Consider the following 18566-nt stretch of genomic DNA (forward strand, 5'->3'; position numbering starts at 1 on the left):
TTAAATTTTTTGTAGAGATGGATTCTCGCCTTGTTGCTTAGGCTGGTCTTGAACTCCTGGTCTCAAGCAGTCCTGTCTTGTCCACCCAAAGTGCTGAGATTACAGGTATGAGCCACTGCACCCAGCCCGTTTAAAAATGTATAATTCAGTGGTGTTTAGTATATTTATGGTTTTGTGTAGCCATCGTCATCATGTAGTTTCAGAACATTTTCATCTCCTCAAAAGGAAATGCTGCACTCATTAAACAGTTACTTCTCATTTCCTTGTCTCCCAAGCCTGTGGCAACTAGTAGTCTGCTTTCTGTCTCTGAATTTACCTATTCTGGATATTTCATATAAGTGGAATCATGCAACATGTGCCTTTTGTGTTTGGCTTTTGTGTCTGGCTCCTTCTTTCAGGTAGCGTGATTTTTTTTTTTTTTTTTTTTTGAGACGGAGTCTCACTCTGTCGCCCAGGCTGGAGTGCAGTGGCGCGATCTCGGCTCACTGCAACCTCCGTCTCCTGGGTTCAAGCAATTCTCCTATCTTAGCCTCCTGAGTAGCTGGGATTACAGGTGCCCACCATCGTGCCCAGCTAATTTTTGTATTTTTAGTAGAGACAGGGTTTTACCACATTGGCCAGGCTGGTCCCGAACTTCTGACCTCAGGTGATCCACCCATCTTGGCCTCCCAAAGTGCTGGGATTACAGGCGTGAGCCACCCCGCCCAGCCTAGCAGGATGTTTTTAAGGTTCATCCATGTCGTAGCATGTGTCAGTACCTTATTCCTTTTTATGGCTGAATAATATTCTATTATTGGGATATTCATATGGTATGAATAATGCATACCATATTTTGTTCCTTCATCTGTTGATGGACACTGGAGTCGTTTCCACTTTTTGCCTATTGTGAATAGTGCTGCTATGAACATTCATGTACAAGTTTCTGTTTGAACACCTGTTTATGTATATATCCAAGAATGGAATTGATGGGTCATATAGTAACTCTGAACTTTATAGTAACTTTATGAAACCGCCAAAATGTCTTCACAGCAGTGCACCATTTTACATTCTCACTAGCAATGTTTCAGGTCTGCAGATGCCAGCTCGGTCAGGGAGACCCTAACCCAGTGGCACTAGAGGAATAAAAGACACACACACAGAAATATAGAGGTATGGAGTGGGAAATCAGGGGTCTCACAGCTTTCAGAGCTGAGAGCCTTGAACAGAGATTTACCCACGCATTTATTAACAGCAAGCCAGTGATAAGCATTGTTTCTGTAGATTATAGATTAACTAACAGTATTCCTTATGGGAAATAAAGGGATGGGCCGAAATAAAGGAATGGGTTTGGCTAGTTATCTACAGCAGGAGCATGTCCTTCAGGCACAGATCACTCATGCTATTGTTTGTGGTTTAAGAACGCCTTTAAGCGGTTTTCCGCCCTGGGTGGGCCAGGTGTTCCTTGCCCTCATTCCGGTAAACCCATAACCTTCAGCCTTGGCGTCATGGCCATCACAAACATGTCACAGTGCTGCAGAGATTTTGTTTATGGCCCCAAAGAGTTTTGGGGCCAGTTTATGGCCAGATTTTGGGGGGCCTGTTTCCAACAAGGTTTCTACTTTCTCCATATCCTCATTAATACTTGTTTTTCATTTTTTGCTGTCATTGTGTTTTAATCTGTATTTCGTTGACTACTACTCAAGTAGATTGAAAAAAAATTACTCATTCTTTGTATTGGTACTGTGAATTGTCTGTGTGCTGGTTATAATTTCTCTTTTTGCTCATTTTTTTTGGGGGGGATCGGTGGGAAAGATTGAGGTTTGGGTACTTTTGAATCTTTCTTTCTTAGGAAAGCTGGTGAGTTTGCTACAGAATTGGGGTGAGTAAAGGAATGTGGTTTGGAGGGTATATTAGTTGCCTTTTTTTTTTTTTTTTTTGAGACGGAGTCTTGCTCTGTTGCCCAGGCTGGGGGTGCAGTGGCACGATCATGGCTCACTGCAGCCTCCACCTCCTGGATTCAAGCCATTCTCCTGCTTCAGCCTCCCGAGTAGCTGGGACTACAGGCATGTGCTACCATGCCTGGCTAATTTTTGTATTTTTAGTAGAGACGGGGTTTCACCATGTTGGCCAGGCTGGTCTCGAACTCCTGACCTCAAGTGATCCGCCCCCCTCGGCCTCCCAAAGTGCTGGGATTGCAGGCCTGAGCCACTGCGCCCAGCCTATATTAGTTTACTATGGCCGTGGCAACAAATTACCACAAACTGGGTGGCTTAAAACAACAATAATTTATTTTCTCACAGTTTTGGAGGACAGAAATCCAAAATCAGGGTGTAGAGGGCACACCCCCTCAGAGGCTCTTGGGGAGAATAATTCCTTGAGCTTCTGGTGACTGTTGGCATTATGCTTTGGTTTCTGACTACACCACCCTAATCGTTGCTTCTGTCTTCTCATTGCCTTCACCTTCATGTGTATCTTTTCCTCTGTGTCTATTATCTTACGGATACCTATCATGGTATTTTGGGTACACTCAACTACTCCAGGATGATCTCATCTCAATATATTTTATTACATCTGTAAGATCCTTTTTCCAAATAAGATAACATTCATAGCTTCTGGAGATTAGGATGTGGACATACCTTTTTTGGGGCCACCATTCAACCCACTCCAGAGGGTCTAAAGGGTGGATCTTGAATTTCTTTCTTTTTTTTTTTTTTTTTTTTTGAGACGGAGTCTCGCTCTGTCGCCCAGGCTAGAGTGCAGTGGCGCGATCTCGGCTCACTCCAACCTCTGCCTCCTGGGTTCAAACGATTCTCCTGCCTCAGCCTCCTGAGTAGCTGGGATTACAGGCACCTGCCACCATACCCAGTTAATTTTTGTGTTTTTAGTAGAGACGAGGTTTCACGATGTTGGCCAGGCTGGTCTCGAACTCCTGACCTCGTGATCCGCCTGCCTCGGCTTCCCAAAGTGTTGGGATTATAGGCGTGAGCCCCTGCGACCGGCTGTCTTGAATTTCTTAGGATGTGAGCAAGAAGTAGTCTACTTCAGTCACATTTGCCTTCCCACTCACCACAGGTAACCAGTATTTTGACTTCTAACAGCATAGTTTTTCATGTCTTTGTACTTTATATAAATGTAATTATATACGGTGAACTCCCGTGTCTGGATTCTTTTGTACAATATGTTTGAGAGATTCATTCGTATTGTGGGTAGTTTTAGGTTGGTCATTCTCACTGCTGTAGAGTTTGCCATTGTGTGACTTTACCACACCTTATCTGTTAATTCTGCAGTTGATAGGCACAGGGGTAGTTTGTAGTTTTTGAGTATTACAATAGTGACATGTTATGAACATTCCTGTATGTGCCTTTTCATGAACATGGCTTTTGGTCTGTTGGGTATATGCTCAGGAGTGGAATTGCTGGGTCATAGGTATACATATGTTCAGCTTTAGTAGGTGCTGCCAGACAGTTTTCCATAGTGGTTGTACCAGTTTACATTCCCACTTGCAGTGCATGAAGAGTGTAGGTTACTCCCTATCCTTACCAACTCTTGGCATTTTCTTTTCATTTTAGCTATTCTGGTGGTTATATAATAGTATTGCATTATTTAAATTTGAATTTTCCAGATGACTAATGAAGTTGAGCACCTCTCAAAAGTTTATTAGGCATTTATATGTCTTTTTTGAAGTATCTATTCAGGGCTTTTGCTATTTTTCTTTGAGTGATCTTTTTTTCTTTATTGATTTAATGCAATTCTTTATATGTTCTAGATATGAGTCTTTTTCATTTCATATATATATGGTGCAAATATACTCATGTAATCTGTGCGTTTTCATTCTTTTAATGGTGACTTTCAAGGGACAAACGTTTTAAGTTGTAATGTACAATTTATATGTTTTTGTCTCAATGTTTAGTGCATTTTATATCTTTGTTATTGCAGGATCATGAAGATGTTCTGTGTTTTCTTCTAAAGGCTTTATTGTTTTACCTTTCATATTTAGATCTACAGTCCTAGGGCTAATTAATTTTCTTAAACACTCTGCTCTTAACACTACTCTGTACTGCCTGAAAAAAAGCTTCCCCATTTTTTTTTCTTGTCCGTTTTTCAGCATTCTGCAAGTGAAAGAGAAACATTACCATTGCTGTCACAGCTGGGCCTGAAGTACAACAAGGCTTTGATATGACCAATACAGTGCTTTTAATGCACATTTGATAAAACAAATGCTAGTCTTTGTGCTTTGATATAGTACCAGTTGGTAAAATTTTAGTGGTTAGGAAACTCTGTTAAAAAAAAAAAAGAGAATTTATTACTATAAAAGTTCTTAAAGGTAAAGGAAACTTTCTCTTATGTTACTGAGGATAAACTAACAGGAAGCTCCCAGAGTCTTTTTTTTTTTTTTTTTTTTTGAGACAGAGTTTCGCTCTTGTTGCCCAGGCTGGCTGGAATGCAATGGTGCGATCTTGGCTCACTGCAATCTCTGCCTCCCGGGTTGAAGTGATTCTGCTGCCTCAGTCTCCTGAGTAGCTAGGATTACAGGCATGCACCACCACTCCCTGCTAATTTTGTATTTTTAGTAGAGATGGGGTTTCTCTATGTTGGTCAGGCTGGTCTCGAACTGCCAACCTCAGGTGATCCGCCCGCCTCTGCCTCCCAAAGTGCTGGGATTACAGGCGTGAGCCACCGCGCCCAGCCTGGCTCCCAGAGTCTTAAATCTGCTTATGTGCTATGGGGAAGAAGAGGCTGCTGGGTGGTCCCTTATAAGCTGTGGTTTGAAATCTGAATTTGCGGACATGTCAGTGTTCTTAGTATAGCCACGTTTGCTGCTGTGGGCTCTGCTGTGGTATACATTCTGTGAAACAGATACGTGTGCCACTTTAGTGCAGTAGAGGTTTGCTTCTTAGGAAACATTTGGTAACTTCTAGCACATTTATGTGTCCTGTTTTCACGGCTAAAGATTTTGAAATGACTCTTGCATGTATGACAGACCTTTTGGAAAGAAAGGAGCTAATATTTGTTGAGTACCTCTTATGCGCCATACAAATATGTCCCATATGCTTTGCATATGTTAACTCATTCATTCCTCTCAATAGGCTGATGAGGTAGGTAGTTTTTTGGGGTTTTTTTGTTTGTTTGTTTGTTTTTTGACACGGGGTCTTGCTCTGTCACCCAGGCTAGAGTGCATGCTAACTGCTCACTGCAGCCTAGACCTCCAGGCTTAAGTGATCTTCCCATCTCAGCCTCCCTAGCAGCTGGGACTACAAGTGTGTGCCACTATGCCTAATTTTTGTATTTCTTTGTAGAGACCGGTCTTCCTATGTTGTCTGGCTGGTCTTGAACTCCTAGGCTCAGGTGATCTACCCGCCTTGGCCTCCCAAAATTCTGGGATTACAGATGTGAGCCACTGTGCCTGGCATAGGTATTGTTATCCTCATGTTATAGATGAGGAAGTTGAGATTTATGGAAAAAATACCCTTACTGTTCCTACAGTAAGGGCAGAAAGGTGTGATCCCTTTCCTCACCCATCATAAGGTTCAATGGCTGACACTCCTGCAACAAAAGACAAATTAACAAGAAGAAAGCATAAGAGGCTGGGTGTGGCTCACACCTGTAATCCCAGCTCTTTGGGAGGCCGAGCTGGGAGGATTGCTTAAGCCCAGGAGTTTGAGACCAGCCTGGGAAACACGGTGAGAACCTGTCTGCAAAAAATTTTTAAAAATTAGCCTGGCGTGGTGGAGCATGCCTGTAGTCCCAGCTACTTGGGAGGCTAAGGTGGGTGGATCGCTTGAGCTCAGAAGGTTGAGATTGCAGTGAGCTCTGTTTGTACCACTTCACTTTGGCCTAGGTGAAAAAGTGAGACTTGTCTCAAAAAAAAAAGCATAAGAAATGTATTTAATTAAAGTTTTATATGAAATAGGGCTGGGCGCGGTGGCTCACGCCTGTAATCCCAGCACTTTGGGAGGCCGAGGCGGGTGGATCACGAGGTCAGGAGATCGAGACCATCCTGGCTAACATGGTGAAACCCCGTCTCTACTGAAAATACAAAAAAATTAGCTGGGCGTGGTGGCAGGCACCTGTAGTCCCAGCTACTCGGGAGGCTGAGGCAGGAGAATGGCATGAACCCGGGAGGCGGAGCTTGCAATGAGCCAAGATCGCTCCACTGCACTCCAGCCTGGGTGACAGAGCGAGACTCTGTCTCAAAAAAAAAAGGGAGCTTTCAGAAGTGAAGACCCAAAGACCTAGGGAAAACTGTTTTTATGCTTAGGCTCAATGAAGAATGAAGAAGGGGAGAGGCCTGTAGAAATGTTAGTAGACAAAGGGTGTTATCTAATGGTAATAGACTGGGTGGGGCAGGGGGACCCAGCAAGGCCTGTCTGTTCAGATTCTTCTTGGATTCTGTGCAGCACTCCTTCTTCCTGGGTATAGGGCAGGACCCCACTGGAGCTGAGGGTCTTCAAGGAAGAAGGGAGAGAGTGACATTTTTAGGTATTATGGCTTACTTTGGGGGAGAGGTATATGGCTTTTGCGTTGGAGGTAATATTTTTTAGGTATTATGGCTTGCTTTTTTAATATCTGTGACCCACCTTGGGGAAAAGGGGATTCTGGTTTCTGTGACTTGTTTTGGGAGAGTAAGAGGAGTGAGACAGGAGGTCAAGGAGAGACTTTGCTTCTGAGGCTATTTCTGAGGTCTTCCAGTCTCCTTTAGTTCGTAATACTCAGCATGCCAAGGTGTCTTACTTAGGGGTATCATTTTTTGAGCCTCAATACCATGCATTACACCTCTGACACCAAATGTGTGGGTTTTTTCCCCACATTTGTAACTTGGCCAAGGTCTCTGTGATAAATGCATATTTGGGCCAGGTGCAATGGCTCATGCCTGTAATCTAACACTATGCTAACCAATTCTCTAAGTCTCTGGTTACCAACTGGGTATCCTGCAATTCAATTCAATTGTTATTATTATTTTTTTCCAATTCAGTTCAATTCTGACACTAACTGCCTAGGCTTAGTGCAGACTCCACAGGTTAAGTGCTCAGTCTCACAAGACTGTCCCCACTTCAGATGCCAATAAAGTCCCAGATTGCCGCCTGTCTATGCTTTGACCAACCTGCTGTAAGTCAGGGGTTCCCATGACCCCTTCCGAAGTTTGCATAATTTGCCAGAATGGCTCATAGAACTCTGGTTCTTTACTTTACTTACTATTACCCATTTATTATAAAGGATATAACTCAGGAACAGCCAAGTGGAAGAGATGGGTAGGGCAAGTTTGCGGCAAGATGTGTGTGTGGAGCCTTCATGCCCACTCTGGGTGCACCATTCTGCAATACTTAAGTGTGTTCATCAACCCAGAAGGTCCCTGAACCCTGTTGTTTATGTTTTTTTTTTTTTTTTTTTTGAGACGGTGTCTCACTCTGTTGCCCAGGCTGGAGTGCAGTGGTGCGATCTCGGATCACTGCAACCTCTGCCTCCCGGGTTCAAGTGATTCTTCTGCCGCATGCCACCTCACCCGGCTAATTTTTGTATTTTTAATAGAAATGGGGTTTCACTGTGTTGGTCAGGCTGGTCTCGAACTCCTGACCTCAGATGATCTGCCTGCCTTGGCCTCCCAAAGTGCCGGGATTGCAAGCATGAGCCACCGCACCCGGCCTTATGGGTTTTTAAAATGGAGTTTTCATTACTGTGTTGGCATGATTTTGAAATAATTGCTCATTGGTGATTAACTCACTTCAGCGTCTCTCTCCTCTCTGCAGGTGGTGGTGGGGAGCTGAAAGTTTCAATCCTGTGATCATCCTTGGTCTTTCTGGTGACCAGCCACCATCCTTCAACTATTAGCTTAAGCTATTTAGTAGGTATTAAGCCACTAAATTAGTGGCCCTGTTCACCAGTCATGTCATTAGCATACAAACGCTCTGCTCATCTGGGAGGTGCCAAAGGTTTTAGGAGCTGCGTGCCAGTAACCAGGGACTAAGACCAAATGTTCGTTTTGTTTTTTTTTTTTGAGATGGAGTCTTGCTATCGCCCAGGCTGGAGTGCAATGATATGATCTCCGCTCACTGCAACCTCCGCCTCCTGGGTTCAAGTGATTCTCCTGCTTCAGGCTCCCGAGTAGCTGGGATTACAGGCATGCGCCACCACGCCTGGCTAATTTTTTGTATTTTTAGTAGAGACAGGGTTTCACCATGTTGGCCAGGTTGGTCTCGAATGCCTGACCTCGTGATTCGCCCCCCACGGCCTCCCAAAGTGCTGGGATTTACAAGCGTGAGCCACGGTGCCTGGCCACATTTTTTTTTAATTTAAATTTTTTATTTTTGTAGAGATGGTATCTTGTTATGTTGCCCAGGCTGGTCTTGAACTCCTGGCTTCAGGTGATCCTCCCATCTTGGCCTCCCATAGTGTTAGATTACAGGCATGAGCCACTGCACCTGGCCCAAATATGCATTTTTCACAGAGACCTTGGACAAGTTACCTAGAAGAAGTTAAACAAAACATGGAACTAATATTTGAGTTCTTAATTTTCCTGTCTTTAAAGTCCTGTGTCTTCCACTATAGTGTATATAACACAGAATGTACTGCAGTACCTTCCCAGTTTCATCTGGATGAGATGCCCTTTCAGATTTGAGGGGACTCCTTTGCCTGGAGAAGGAGGTACACATTTACTAAAATGTGCTCATGCATTCCAGGAGTGACTGGTTTTTAATTATAAATTTGTATGTTTCCATAGCACTTAACATAGAGTTGTATAGATAGTCGGAACTCAATAGAAAAGTGATGGATTAGTTGTTTGAGTGATAGTCATGTAATGTAGCAAAACGGCTCAATGTGGGGTAGATAAGGTCTTTATAAGTCCCATGGTGATTGAGTGGAGAAAATATCACTCTATGCTTGCTTATTTATTTATTTATTTATTTATTTATTTATTTATTTGAGATGGAGTTTCACTCTTGTTGCCCAGGCTGGAGTGCAATGGCGTGATCTCAGCTTACTGTAGCCTCCGCCTCCCGAGTTCAAGCGATTCTCCTGCCTCAGCCTCCTGAGTATCTGGGATTACAGGCATGTGCTACCATGCCCGGCTAATTTTGTATTTTTAGTAGAGACAGGGTTTCTCCATGTTGGTCAGGCTGGTCTCGAACTCCTGACCTCAGGTGATCCGCCCGCCTTGGCCTCCCAAAGTGCTGGGATTACAAGTGTGAGCCACCACTCTCGTCCTTGTGCTTATTTTCATAGCTTGGATTTATTGAGAGGGTGTGAGTATGATGTGAGGTTTTGGGTGAATTGTTTTGATTCAGAGTCTTGCACATTCAGTAAATATTTGTAGGACATGGTGATGGATTATGGGGAAATTTTCACCTTAAGGAAGTATGTTAATTTTCACAACTCTTGTTTAGCTTACTTTAGAATAGATTGGTCAGTTTGGTTTTTGCTACTGTGGTAAGAAGAGCTCTGTTATAATTAGCACCTCTGCTTCCTCTTACAGTTTTATGAATTTAAAAAAAAGGAAAACTTTATTGTGTTAAATACTTCTTCAAGAAGAGTATTTTATGTTGGGTGATACTCTAAATGTGAAATCCCAAATAACCACTTTGAAAAACAAAAACAAAAACAAAAAACCTTAAAGATTGAAATAGCCCCAGAGACTTTTTTTTCGCATTGTCAAGGTAAATTATATATAGATTGGAAAGGATAGAACCAAATCGATTAAGAGGAGACTGAAATTGAGATCATTACTCATTTATACAGGATCATTTAATTGCCCTGAATGAAAGTCTCCTGACCCAGACAAATTATACCACAGGGTTCTAGATAATTTTGGGATGAGATCATTCAGTAGATGTCAATAACCTTTGAGGAATCATAGAATTACCACAAGAAGACATAATCTCAAAACTGGGAAGAAGGTAACAGCATGACATATTCCAGTCAAAATCTAGATTAGCTTATTAAGGATATAATCTGAGGGTTTAGAAAAAGACCTGATTGATGATGATGGTGATGATGATGATGATGATGATGATGATTTTTGAGACAGGGTCTCACTCTGTTGCCCAGGCTGGAGTGCAGTGGCGTGAGCACAGCTCATTGCAGCCTTGACCTCCCTGGCTCAACCAGTCCTCCCACCTCAGCCTTCCAGGTAGCTGGGGCCTAGGCACATGCCAACATACCCAGCTAATTTATTTGTTGTAGAGATAGGGTCTTGTTATGTTGTCCAGGCTGGTCTTGACCTCCTGGGCTCAAGCGATCCACTCATCTTAGCCTCCCAAAGTGCTGGGATTACAGGCATGAACCATGGTACCTGGCCAAAATTATTATTGTTATTATTATTAATTATATATATTTTTTGAGACAGAGTCTTGCTCTGTTGCCCAGGCTGGAGTAGAGTGGCGTGATCTTGGTTCACTGTAACTTCCACCTCCCAGGTTCAAGTGATTCCACTGCCTCAGCCACCCGAGTAGCCAGATTATAGGTATGTGCTACCATGCCCAGCTGTTTTTTTTTGGATTTTTAGTAGAGACAGGGTTTTACCATGTTGGCTAGGCTGTTCTTGAAATCCTGACCACAAGTGATCGGCCTGCCTCAGCCTCCCAAAGCATTGGGATTACAGGCATGAGCCACCGTGCTCGCCCCAAAACTATTATTATTAAGAGCCAACATCTGCCCACTAAGAATATGTTAGGTCAGACTAACCATGTGTTCATTCAGGTGAGTACATGGATAGAACAGGGAATACTGTCAGCTACCATTTTTGGGTTCAAGAATGTTTCACAGGAATGACTAGGATATACTTGGGAATAAGAGAGAAATTCAAGCTATATGATGAAATAAATGATGCAGAAGTAGAGGTTATAGAAAGAAGATGTGACCTAATATCAACACTTTTTTAAAAATGTAAAACTTTTAGTTGGCTGCGAGTTTGATTTATGGCAAAAGTGTGATTTAGTTGCCAAAAATTGTGATTTTTGGTTGCAATTCTAGAGATACATTGTCAAAAAAGAGGGAGTGGATAGTCCTGTTTTAAATTGTGTTATTAAATAGTTAGATTACACATAGAGTTAGATGTCAGTTCTAGGAACTAGGATTGTGAGGGACCTGAAAACCATGTCATATGAACGACATTCAAAGGAGCAGATTTGTTTTATAACCAGTAAATGGCTCTGACCCTAGCTCTCACAGAAAATTTCCAGAAGAACTTGGGGATGGGAAAATGAAAACATTGTTGGGATACTGTGGATTTTTTTTTTTTTTTAGATGGAGTCTCGCTCTGTTGCCCAGGCTGGAGTGCAGTGGCGCGATCTTGGCTCATTGCAGCCTCCGCCACCCAGGTTCAAGTGATTCTCTTGCCTCAGGCTCCTGAGTGGCTGGGATTACAGGCGCGCGCCACCACGCCTGGCTGTTTTTGTGATTTTTTAGTAGAGATGGGGTTTTGCCATGTTGGCCAGGCTGGTCTTGAACTCCTGACCTCAGGTGATCCGCCCACCGCAGCCTCCCAAAGTGCTGGGATTACAGGCATGAGCCACCACACCTGACCGTTTTAGGTTTATTTTTAAATGGCCAGGGCATGCCCTTTGTTTATGAAAGGATTCTAAATAACAATCACAGAGGACTATCTTTTATATTCTTTAACAAGCTAAATAATTTATTGGAAAAGCTGTAACCTACAGGCAATAGGTTGAAGGATATTAACATTCCCAGGTACCAGTGTCAGATGTTAATGCTTTTTTTCTCTCTTGCTTGCTCTGTTGCCCAGACTGGAGTGCGGTGGTGTGATCATAGCTCACCGCAGCCTCAATCTCCCCGGCTCTAGCAATCCTCCCACCTCAGCCTCCCAAGTAGCTAGGACCTCAGGTGTGGTGCCATCACACCCTGCTAATTTAATTTTTTTAATTAATTAATTTTTTTGAGATGGAGTCTCGCTCTGTTGCCCAGGCTGGAGTGCAATGGTGAGATCTTGGCTCACTGAAACCTCCACCTCCCAGGTTCAAGTGTTTCTCTTGCCTCAGCCTCCCGAGTAGCTGGGATTACAGGCACCCGCCATCATGCCCGGCTAATTTTTGTAATTTTAGTAGAGATGGGGTTTCACCATGTTGGCCAGGCTGGTCTTAAACTCCTGACCTCCGCCTCCCTTGGCCTATTCTGCCCACCTCAGCCTCCCAAAATGCTGGGATTACAGGCATGAGCCACTGCACCCAGCCTTAATTTTTTTTTTTTCTTTTGGTAAAGATGATGTCTTGCTATGTTGCTTCGGCTGGTCTTGAACTCCTCAGCTCAAGCGATCTTCTTGCCTCAGCTCCCAAAGTGCTGGGATTACAGGCATGAGCCACCGTGCCCAGCCAGCTATTACAGTTTTAACTTTCAGAGACAAGCAGCTTGTATTCTAGATCATGCTACAATCAAGAACTCTTTCTACTTTATCAGCTAATTGCTTCAAAAAGGATTCTTTCTTTGACTAGTTCAACTGATAGATGCAGGGATGATCAGTTGCAGCTATAGTGATTTAGCAGTTAACAGCTATGTCTGGTAGAAGGTATGCTATATCAAGACTTGCGGCAACTTTGCTTGTAACTGATATAGTTGCAGCTTATTGCTCCACTGCAGGCAGGGTTGAATTTCAGCATGGAAAGCACGTTCTTGAGGCCTCTTCGCTTTTCCTCAGTCAAGGCTGTATCCAGGGTTGATATCTAGCCTATATGCCATATGTGTATGGCTAGTGTTTGCTCTGATTGGTTGGTGCTCACATTGCACAGATTGTTAAATGTTTTGAAAATCGTATCTGGTTCTATTCATGTGCATTCTCTGATCTTATATCTGGCTCTATTCTTCCCTATTCTGTGATCTTATGTCAGACCTGAAGTTCCTCTAATTTTTCTGTGGTGTATTTATAGGGAAAATTTGCCTTTTTTCCTTCTAATGCTCTTAAGCAACTTCATATAAAAAAGTTCCTGGAAACATTAAATTTTTCTTTTAGTATTACAGGCCATTATACAGTATTTTAAGTCTACTTAGTGATCTAAAAGGTTTCAAACATTTATGAATCAACTAAAGAAATTTGAACATTGACTAGATTTTTGGCATTAGGATTTTTTTGGTCAAATTTTTCTAGGTATAGTGATAGTATTGAGGTTATGTTAAAAAAGAGATACTGTTTTTTAGAGAGACATGCTGAAATATTATAAATAAAATGATATGTTTGGATTTGCTTTAAAATAATCTGGCATGAGGATATACAAGTAAAGCAAGATTAGTCATGCATTGATAATTGCTAAAGCTAGGTGATAGATACATGGCAGTTCATTGTACTTTTTATGATAAAATGTTAGAAAAAGCTCATGTCCTCTTAAAAGACCCCTGCATTTGTAAAATTATAATTGGATATTAAAAATTCTCGCCAAGCGCAGTGGCTCACGCCTGTAATCCCAGCACTTTGGGAGGCCAAGGTGGGTGGATCCTGAGGTCAGGAGATCAAGACCATTCTGGCTAACACTGTGAAACCCCATCTCTACTAAAAATGTAAAAAATTAGCCTGGCGTGGTGGCATGCACCTGTAGTTCCAGCTATTTGGGAGGCTGAGTCAGGAGAATTGCTTGAACCTGGGAGGCAGAGGTTGCATTGAGCCAAGATCACACCACTGCACCCTGGCCTGGGCGACAGAGCAAGACTCCGTCTTAAAAAAAAGAAACAACAACAACAAAATTCTCAATTAGTTAAAGACATTATTGGCAATTATAACTTGTGATTTCCTTGTAATAATTAGAACTATACATGGGGTTGGCTGGGTGCGGTGGCTCACGCCTGTAATCCCAGCACTTTGGGAGGCCGAGGCAGACGGATTGCCTGAGGTCAGGAGTTCGAGACCAGCCTGGCTAACATGGTGAAACCCCATCTCTACTAAAAATACAAAAATTAGCCAGGCCAGGCGCAGTTGCTCATGCCTGTAATCCCAGCACTGAATGGGTTGGGACCTATTCAGTGTTTTTTTTTGTTGCTGTTGTTTGTTTGTTTGAGATGGAGTCTTGCTCTGTCATCCAGGCTGGAGTGAAGTGGCGCTATCTCGGCTCACTACAACCTCTGCCTCCCAGGTTCAAGAGATTCTTCTGCCTCAGCCTCCTGAGTAGCTGAGACTATAGGCACCCGCCACCATGCCCGGCTAATTTTTGTATTTTTAGTAGAGACAGGGTTTCACCATGTTGGCCAGGCTGGTCTTGATCTCCTGACTTCAGGTGATCCACCCGCCTTGGCCTCCCAGAGTGCTAGGGTTACAGGCGTGAGCCACCATGTCCAGCTGCTTCAATGTTTTAATCTCTGATTCTGATACCAAAGTTTTTTGTTTTTTGGGTTTGTGTTCTTTTTTTAGACAGTGTCTTGCTCTGTCATCCAGGTTGGAGCTCAATGGCACCATCTTGGCTCACGGCAACCTCTGCCTCCTGGGCTCAAGCAGTCCTCCCACCTCAGCCTCCCAAGTAGCTGGGACTACAGGCACCTGCCACCATGCCTGGCTAATTTATGTATATATGTATATATTTGGAGACAGAGTCTTGCTCTGTCGCCCAGGCTGGAGTCCAGTGGTGCGACCTCAGCTCACTGCAACCTCTGCCTCCCAGGTTCAAGCAATTCTCTTACCTCAGCCTCCCGAGTAGCTGGGATTACAGGTACCCGCCACCATGCCTGGCTAATTTTTTTATTTTTAGAAGAGACTGGGTTTTGCCATGTTAGCCAGGCTCTGGAACTCCTGACCTCAGGTATCTAACCCCCTCAGCCTCCCAAAGTGCTGGGATTATAGGCGTGAGCCACCTGTGCCTGGCCGATATTTTCATTCATATTTTTTTCCATGTTGAATTATTATTATTATTATTATTTTTGAGACAGAGTTTCGCTCTTGTTGCCCATACTGGAGTGCAATGGCGTGATCTTGGCTCACTGCAACCTACACCTCCTGGGTTCAAGTGATTCTCCTGCCTCAGCTTCCCAAGTAGCTGGAATTACAGGCATGTGCCACCACGACCGGCTAATTTTGTATTTTTAGTAGAGACAGGGTTTCTCCATGTTGGTCAGGCTGGTCTTGAACTCCTGACCTCAGGTGATCTGCCCGTGTCGGCCTCCCAAAGTTTTGGGATTACAGGCGTGAGCCACTGTGCCTGGCCCGAATTATTTTTAAATATCATACATTGCAAGCAAACTATCATTTTTTGCAATTTATAAGAAAGTTATGCCACAGGCGTTTAAGCACATCTGTTTTTTTTTTTTGCTTTTAGTGTTCTTTGTCCTGCTTTAATTTTTTTATATGATTTTTCTTATATACCACCTTGTTTTTTGAGGTCGGTAGGTAGGTGGGACATAAATCACAAATTGAAAAAACAAAACCAATCTCTCTTCAGAATGTTTTGAGGAGTAAGGTATTAAGCTTCATTTAAATCAAATTCCCTGGGCTTCTAGAGTGCTTTGACTGAGCCCCTTTCCTTCCTTTCTAAATGATAATATCCAATCAGAAAAGATGTGTTAATCTACTGCATTACTCCACATTCTTTGTCTCTGAGATTTGCAACATCTGAAAAATTTCTTTTTGTTATAGAAGTCTGTTGTGGTTTGTTCCTTGTGCAAGACCTGTAGTGGACACCTTAAAGCAGTGGCTTAAAGTATTTTTTGGCTCACAGATCCCTTGGAAAATATGATGCAAGCTGTGGATTCTTGCCTGAGCCCCATCAGTCTGGATTGTTTGAGGTGTTGGCCTGCCAGGCCTATTGCACTAAAATCTTGGGATGTCCCCTCACTTTATCTTTTGTTATCCTTTGTCACTCTCTTGTGATGCCTCCAGTTTCCTCCATCCCATATGTAAGTCTTTTTTTTGTTAATTCTCGTTTTGGCAGAGCATATGCTTCCTGAGAAAGGAGTCATAGAAAATACTTTTTTTTTTTTGAGATTATGTGTTTGAAATTTCTTTCTTTTCTTTTCTTTTTTTTTTTTTTAACAACTGGTAATCAATTTATTAAAATAGTTGACTTAAGCATCTGCAATGGTGACTTCCACCTCAACTCCTGGCTCAATACTGATGGAAGTAATCTGCTTAACAATCTCAGAAGGACTGTGCAAGTCAATGAGTCACTTGTGAATTCTCATCTGGAAACGATCCCACGTCTTAGAACCTTCACCACAAGGAGTTTTTCTTGTAGTGATTCTCAAAGTCTTGGTAGGCATTCGAACTGGTCCTTTCACTTTGAAATTCTTTTGCGCCTCTGATCAAGTCAGCACACACCTTTTCCAAGGATTTTACGTTGCGGCTTGTTAGGGTGATTCGAATTCGGTGAATTGCCACTTCCGGCTCTACGGGTGTTTTTCCGGTATCTTTAAAAGCCATGGCTGCTGCGCGGCTTCCTGACCGACTTGTTCCTCTGCGAGAGCGAACAGCGGTGAGTCAGGAGCAGGAGCGTAGGGACCACAATTCTTCAGCACCCACGAGCGCGTCTTCCTCAAAAAAAAAAGCTGAAATTTCTTTCTTTTACTCTCTTATTATTTGGCTGAGTATATAATTCTAACTGGAAATAATTTTCCCACAGAATTTTGAGGACATTGCCTCATTTGTCTGCTAAATTCCAATGTTGCTATTGAGAAATCCAGTGCTATTCAGATATCTTTCCTTGGTAAATTTGTTTCTTCCTGGAAACATCTAGAATTTTCTCATTGTCCCTGGCATTCTGAAATTACATCATGATGTGTCTTGGTGTGGGTCTGTTTTCATCCATTGTGCTAGATCCTTGAAGAGCACTTTCAGTTTGGAAATTCATGCCTTTCATTTCTGGGAAACTTTATTATTTTGTTGATAATTTCCTCCTCTTTATTTTTTCTCTTCCCTATTTATGGTATACTTTTATTTGGGTTTTAGACCTCTTGGATGAACTCTAATTTTATTATTTCTTAAATAAATAAATACATTTTATTTATTTATTTATTTATTTATTTATTTATTTTTTTGAGATGGAGTTTCATTCTTGTTGCCCAGGCTGGAGTGCCGTGGCGCGATCTCGGCTTACTGCAACCTCTGCCTTCCAGGTTCAAGCGATTCTCCTGCCTCAGCCTCCCAAGTAGCTGGGATTACAGGCATGTGCCACTACGCCCGGCTAATTTTTATTTTTTTTAGTAGAGGTGGGGTTTCACCATGTTGGCTAGGTTGGTCTTGATCTCCTGACCTCAGGTGATCCACCTGTCTCAGCCTCCTAAAGTGCTGGGATTACAGGCATGAGCCACCACGCCGGCCCAATACATTTATTTTTGAGACAAAGTTTCACTCTGTCACCCAGCTGGAGTGCAGTGACATGATCACAGCTCACTCTAACCTCCATCTCCCGAGCTCTAGCGATCTTCCCACCTCAGCCTGCTACAGGCACACTCCACCACACCCAGCTAATTTTTGTATTTTTAGTAGAGACAGGATTTCGCCATGTTGCACAGACTGGTCTCAAACTCCTGGGCTTAAGTGATCCACTCGCCTCGGCCTCCCAAAGACCTGGGAGCCACTGCCCCCAACCTAAGCATGAGCGAGCCTAAGCATGAGCCACTGTACCCAGCCTAATTTTATTACTTTTCTCTAATTTTATTTATTTTGTCCTACTTATGAGGATATTTCCTCAAATCTATTTTCTAACTCTTCTATTGAGTTTTATATTTTTCTGACACCATTTTAATTTCCACAAGCTTGTTTTTATTTTTGTTTATTTTTTTGAGACAGGGTCTTGCTCTGTCACCCAGGCTGGAGTGCAGTGGTGCTATCTCAGCTCACTGCAGCCTCTGCCTCCTGGGCTCATGCAGTCCTCCTGCCTCAGCCTCCCAAGTAGCTGAGACTATTGGTGGGCACCACCATGCCTGGCTAATCTTTTAATTATTATTTTGTAGAGATGGGCTCTTGCCATGTTGCCCAGGTTGGTCTTGAACTCCTGGACTCAAGCAATCTCCACCCACCTTGGTGCTGAGATTACAGGCATGAGCCACTGCCCAGCCTTGTTTTATTTTCTGAGTATTCTTTTAAAACAACAGTCTATTCTTTTTTTTATGTATACAGTATCATCTTTTATCTCTGCATATCTTTTATCTGTGATAATTTTTTTGTGTGGGAAAAGATACTTTGTTGGAAATGACACATGCTTTGACAGTAGGAGACTGTATTTTACTAGCATGCCAAATTTCTTTTGTTGTTTGTCTTTTTATTTTTTAAATCACTTTATGAAGATATAATTTACATAGCCTAGTTTACCTGCTTACATTATACAATTTCTGCTTTTAGTGTATTTCTGAGTTGTGCAATCATTACCATAATTTAATTAGAACATTTTAATCACTTTAAAAAGAAACTTTGTACTAATTAGCAGTCACTCTATATCCCCTCATCCCAGGTAAACACTAATCTACTTTCTGTCTCCATACGTAGGCCTTTTCTGGGCAATTAATTAATTAATTTATTTATTTGAGACGGAATTTTTGCTCTTATTGCCCAGGCTGGAGTGCAATGGTGAGATCTCGGCTCACTGCAACCTCCGCCTCCTGGGTTCTAGCTATTCTCCTGCCTCAGCCTCTCGAGTAGCTGGAGCTACAGGTGTGTCCCACCACGCCTG

General features: G+C 42.7%; 1 protein-coding gene and 1 pseudogene across 4 annotated transcripts in view; one reads left to right on the forward strand and one right to left on the reverse strand.

The window, feature by feature from the left end:
- The window catches only part of DENND5A (DENN domain containing 5A), a 128436-nt gene that overhangs the window by 27063 nt on the left and 82807 nt on the right, over nt 1-18566 (forward strand). The gene's annotated exons all lie outside the window — the stretch shown is intronic.
- LOC129007460 (small ribosomal subunit protein uS10-like) lies at nt 15933-16437 on the reverse strand (annotated as a pseudogene).

The sequence above is a fragment of the Pongo pygmaeus genome, chromosome 9 (genome assembly GCF_028885625.2).
Source record: "Pongo pygmaeus isolate AG05252 chromosome 9, NHGRI_mPonPyg2-v2.0_pri, whole genome shotgun sequence".
NCBI lineage: Eukaryota > Metazoa > Chordata > Mammalia > Primates > Hominidae > Pongo > Pongo pygmaeus.